Below are 5651 nucleotides of genomic sequence, written 5' to 3' on the forward strand. Positions count from 1 at the left end.
CATTCAGAATGACAGACAAGAGACAGAACCTGGGCCCAAGGGAGGCAGGCCATCATACTGGACTTTGCATAAAGCAAGGAATCCCAAAAAAGCAATATTCTCAGTGAGTGAACTAGAAAACAATCTACTCATAGAGGAAAATGGTAAGGAAAATTGCCTGTCTCAGTCTTGGCCGTAAATAAAGGTCAGAAATAAGTTATTCTTGATAATTCAAAACTACAAGCATGCTCTCAAGTGGATTTAGTGACAGAATATACAGAATCTGAATGTCCCTCCAAAACACAAGAAACAATTTGTATTTAAATAAGTCTTAGGTTGGTAGTGTCCCCAGGCATTTAGTAGAATCCGAAGCAAATTTCTCTCAAGAAATTAAATTTCAACTTGGACTTTCAAAAAACCCCACTAATAAAATCTCAAGGAACATAAATCCATAATAAAAGATAGTGAGACATGAAGAAATAAGTTATCAGGGACAAGTCTCAGCCTTTAAAAAATTGCATTATCAGACTCACAAAAGCTTCAGATATAAAGTTGATCTAGAATATAAAATAAACATATCTAATACATTTTTAAATAAAATAAAATATAGCCAAATAATGAGTCTATAATAAATGAGTAGAGTAATAAAACCAACAAGAACTTTAAGAAATGTAAAATATATTTATTGAAAAAAATTCAAGCTATGGTATTGGGATTAAACAGCAGATTAGACAGAGATGAAGAAATAATTAGTAAACTGAAAGATAAATCTGAAGAAATTGCATAGAGTACAACACAGAAAGCCAGAGAGATAAAATATACATAACAAAGATAAACAAAAAAATGGGTAGAGTGTGAAGCTCTAACAAATATATACTTGCAATACTGAAAGGGAATGAATGAAAAAATGAGGGAGAGTTGCTAATATTTCCAACATAATTAAAGACGTGAATCTTTAGATTCAAAAAGTCCAATATATTGCAAGTACAATAAATAAAACAGAAATATAGACCAAGACCATCACTGAAAAACTACGACACACCAAAGATAAAACAAGATTTTAAAGCTGCCAGAACAAAAAGAAGGAAGGTAGATGTGAAGTTTGCTAGCTTCTCAATTGCAACAAGTAGAAACCTAGAATATTAAAAATGTCACTTTAGAATTACCCAGTGAAAATATCTTTGAAGAATAATGACAAAATAAATACACTTTCCAATAAAGAACACCATGGAAGATGTATTACCAATAGACCCTTACCAGAGGGATTTATAAGCATGTACTTTAGAAAAATGAAAAATGATCCTATAAGGAGAGTTTGTAATGCAAAAGAAAGTTGATGAAGAAAATTTTAAACATCTTAAGATCTCTAAACAGGCACGAGTATATATGATCATATTTATTAATATATAACTTGTTTGCTTAATAAAATATAGAATTAAAGAATTGAGTAAAATTGCTTATAATCTAAGAGGAAGGTTATCAGAGTTAAAGTGTCCTAAAAATCTCTTAAGCAAATTATTTCTGTTGAAATATTTTGAGTAATCATTAAAAAGAATAGAAACAGAATATATAACTTCTAAAGTAAGAGTGGAAAAAGTAAAATGAGAGGGAAAAACTTCAAGCTGAAAGAATGGGGGATATGAGAAAAAAGTAACAAGGAAACAGCAAGGACATTTTAAAAGTTGAAAAAAGATTATATCAATCATAGTCCCAAAAGAAACACATGACACACTTGAAGTGCTTACATGAAAAGAGTTTAGTGAAGGAAACATTTAACGAGATGAGGATAGGTTTAAGGGAACCAGTAAGGGGGAGTGAAAAATACTGAGATGAGCAAGAGTGGAAAACCAATATTAACCCCAAGCCTGGTAGAGAAAGAGATGAGGACTCTGTCAACGGAGCTCAGTAAGAGTTGGAACCAAGAAAGAGGCACCTCCCAACAGGAGCTAAAGTCATAACAGACTGCAGCCACTGACAGATGGTAGCCAGGTAGGGAGGAACACCTTCCCAAACCTATGGGTCTGTCCTGTTTATGAACTTAACCCAAAACCAGATGGCAAGGGAACCCAGATGATGCTGTAGAGGTCATCCTCATAGGCCACAGAGCAGTGCAGAGTATCAGTGACTTATAGGGGGTAGTGGGGGACAGAAGGGGGTCAAATAGGACATAATCCAGCACAAGGAAAACAGAGATAAATTCAAATACATCAATAATAACAAGTGTCCAAATGGACTAAACTCTAAGTTACAATCAAAGATTGTCAAATTGAGATTTTATTTTATTTATTTATTTATTTTTTGAGATGGGGTCTTGCTCTGTCACCGAGGCTGGAATGCAGTGGCACGATCTCAGCTCACTGCAAGCTCTACCTCCCAGGTTCAAGCAATTCTCCTGCCTCAGCCTCCCGAATAGCTGGGATTACATCCATCCACCACTATGCCTGGCTAATTGTTTTTTTTTCTTTTTAGTAGAGATGGGGTTTTGCCATGTTGGCCAGGCTGGTCTTGAACTGTTGACCTCAGGTAATCCACCCACCTTGGCCTCCCAAAGTGCTGGGATTACAGGCGTGAGCCACCGCTCCCAGCCCAAACTGAGTTTTTTTTTTTTTTTTAACCAAACATATGCTGCCTTAAAGTGATTTATTTCAACTATAAAGACAAAGAAAGATTAAAAGTGGGGAAAAAAAAGAAAAACAATGTATCAGGGAAATAAAATCCAGGAGACATACGATAGTATTAAGACAAATATTTAAGGAAAAAACCATTATCAGAAATAAAATGAATCCCTAGACATTGATAAAAAGCTGTAGTACACTGGTAAATATTTAATAGGCACTCAGGGGAAGGGGAAGACTTATTTCTAGTGTTTTTCAATTTCTGTGGTGAAAATATCCTTACCTTGGCCAATTTCAAGCCACCAATGTGAAGTTAACTGACTCACAAAATTCTAAAAATTTAACATCAGCTCTTACGGGCTACAGCTCTTATGAGTAAAAGTTAGTTTCAGCATCTTCACTCAACAAAAGGTTCAATTCACTGGGAAAATAAAGCAATTAAAAACACATTTGCCACCATGCTTTGTGTGATACTTGATTGGAATAGGAATGGAGGGAAAAGCTATATTGGGACAACTGAGGAAAATTAATAATAGAACGTATATTAGATAATATTGTATCAATGTTAAATGTCTTTGATGAGAGTATACCTATACACTTGTATTTTCCTAAGATATACTGTTTACGTTTGGGGGAAGGGAGTGCTATGATATTTGCAATTTACTTTCAAATGGCTCATTAAAAAGGATATATGGTGACACTGGTTAAAATGGTGCAAGAGGGAGCATCTTCCTCTCTCTCTCCCTGGCCCTTTCCTCCTCTCCCCTACTCTCTTCTTCCACAGAAACACTGATAAATTGAGCAAAATTGTAGCAATCAACTTTATCAAAACTCTGGAAAACAGTCAAAGGTTTACAGCAAAAAACTGAACACCAAATCAAGAAACAAACATTAAAAATGCCAGAAAGCTTTGCTCAATTTTCACTTGCCTTTGCTCCACCTTTCTCCCAGACTAAGTGAAAGTCTTGAAGACAGCAGCCAGTGTTGGACCCTTCACTCTGGCTCCAGAGATAAAAGAGCAGATCGTATTCACAAAGAATTGTGTTTGTCTTTTCTAACCTGTCCGAAGGTTACCTGAAGGACTGACACAGGGAGCTTGCCTTTGTTTCACCTAACTCAGACTTACTCATGGAAGAAAAGTGGCTATGCAAAGAGCATTCCTTGCAAACATTATAAGACCAATAAACAACATGCTACACCTGGGACAAAAAATTACAATTGAGGCAAACTATAGATATGCTGAAAGCCTGGAAGGAAAAGACGGGGAGAGAGTTTCTTTGAAAAATTAGGCATTCAAAAGTGTCCACATGTATTGGGGAACTTAGAAAGCCATGTGCATACCCAAGGTAGAACACATGCTGGAAAAGACCTGAGAAGATCTATGTGGAAGGTTAGCTTCCACTTCTGGCAGATCTCTAGGTTCAATGCAAGCAGGAAGTAAAGGTGAAGGCAGAGCTATAAACAGCTTGTCTAAACATTGAAGGAGCACTCGAATACAAAGCCGACTAAGAGATATCTTTTTTTTCCTTTTTTCCCTTTTCTTTCTCTCTCCCTCTCTCTCTCCCTGGCCCTTTCCTCCTATCCCCACTTCTCTTTTTCTTTTATGTAAACCAAGAATCCAGAAACACAAAACTGTCCTTCAAAACGGAGAGAGAAATTAAGACATTTCCAGATAAACAAAAGCTAAGAAAGTTTATTCCCAGTGAAACTGCTCTACAAAAATATACTAACTGAGATTCCTTTAGGCTGAAATGAAGACAGAAACTGGAAGCCATATCAAGAAGCCATATAAAGAACTCCAGTAAAGGTAAGTATATAAATAAATATAAAACTCAGTGTTACTGTATTTTTAGTTTATAACTCCTTTTTTTATTTCCCATGTGATTTAAGAGATAAATACATAAAAATTATTGTATCTTTGCTTCTCCTGTGCTTGGTGCTTAAATAACAAAAAAAGTAAGAAAAAAATCTTATGTATTTTTGTTAATGGATACACAACATATAAAGATATAATTTGTGACAATCACAACATAAAGTATGGGCAGAGCTGTATAGAGCAGAGATTTTTGTATGCTATTAAAGCTAAATTGGTATCAATTTAAACTAGGTTGTTATAAATTTATGATGTTAATTGTAACCTCTGTGGTAACTACTTAAAATTTTTTTTTAACATACTGATAAGAAAATTAGAGGAGTTTGAGGCTGCAGTAAGCCATGATCATGCCACTGCACTGCAGCCTGGGCAACAGAGCAAGACCCTGTCTCTAAAAAAAGTCAAGAAAATTAGAAGGGTATTAAATGGTACACTACAAAAAAAAAAAAAAAAATCAATGCAAGACAAAAGAAGGCAGTAGTGGAGGAAATGAGGAACAAAAAAGGCATAAGACATACAGAAGGAGTGCCTGGAGAGCAGCAACAGCCCAGCTACCATGTCCCTGCAGGCTGATTTTGACATGATCACAGAAGATGTGAGGAAGCTGAAAACAAGACCAAATGATGAAGAACTGAAAGAACTGTATGGGTTTTAGAAACAAGCTGTAATTGGAAACATTACTATTGAGTGTCCAGAAATGCTAGAATTAAAAGGCAAGGCCAAATGGGAAGCACAGACCCTCCAAAAAGGATTGTCAAAGGAAGATACAATGAGTGCCTGTATTTCTAAAGCAGAAGAGCTGATAGAAAAATACGGAATTTAGAATAAAGCATATGATAAATTTTCCTTTTTGAAGCCTTCATAATGGTATCATGACCAAACATTTAGAGTTAACACTGTTAACTCTAGGTATCGTGTATATTTTTGCTATTATTATGAATTATGATACTTAATTAGAAGTATGCTAAAACTGCATAGTAACTAAATTGTACTTGATTAAACCAGGTGTCTTTAAAAGTTCTTTTAGAAAAGTATTTTTTTTTTAATTTTTGTAGATTTAGGGGGTACAAGTGCAGTTTTGTTTCATGAACGTACCATGTAGTGGTGAAGTCTGGACTTTCAGTGTCCCCATCACCCAAATAGTCTACAATTGTCCCTAAAAGGTAGTTTCTCGTTCCTCAGCC

The 5651-nt window shown here is 35.3% G+C and overlaps 1 pseudogene; it reads left to right on the top strand.

Annotated features, from left to right (window-relative positions):
• Window positions 1–5023: 5023 nt before the first annotated feature.
• LOC104670909 lies at window positions 5024–5290 on the top strand (annotated as a pseudogene).
• Window positions 5291–5651: the final 361 nt, after the last annotated feature.

Source organism: Rhinopithecus roxellana, chromosome 5 (genome assembly GCF_007565055.1).
Source record: "Rhinopithecus roxellana isolate Shanxi Qingling chromosome 5, ASM756505v1, whole genome shotgun sequence".
In the NCBI taxonomy this organism is placed as follows: domain Eukaryota; kingdom Metazoa; phylum Chordata; class Mammalia; order Primates; family Cercopithecidae; genus Rhinopithecus; species Rhinopithecus roxellana.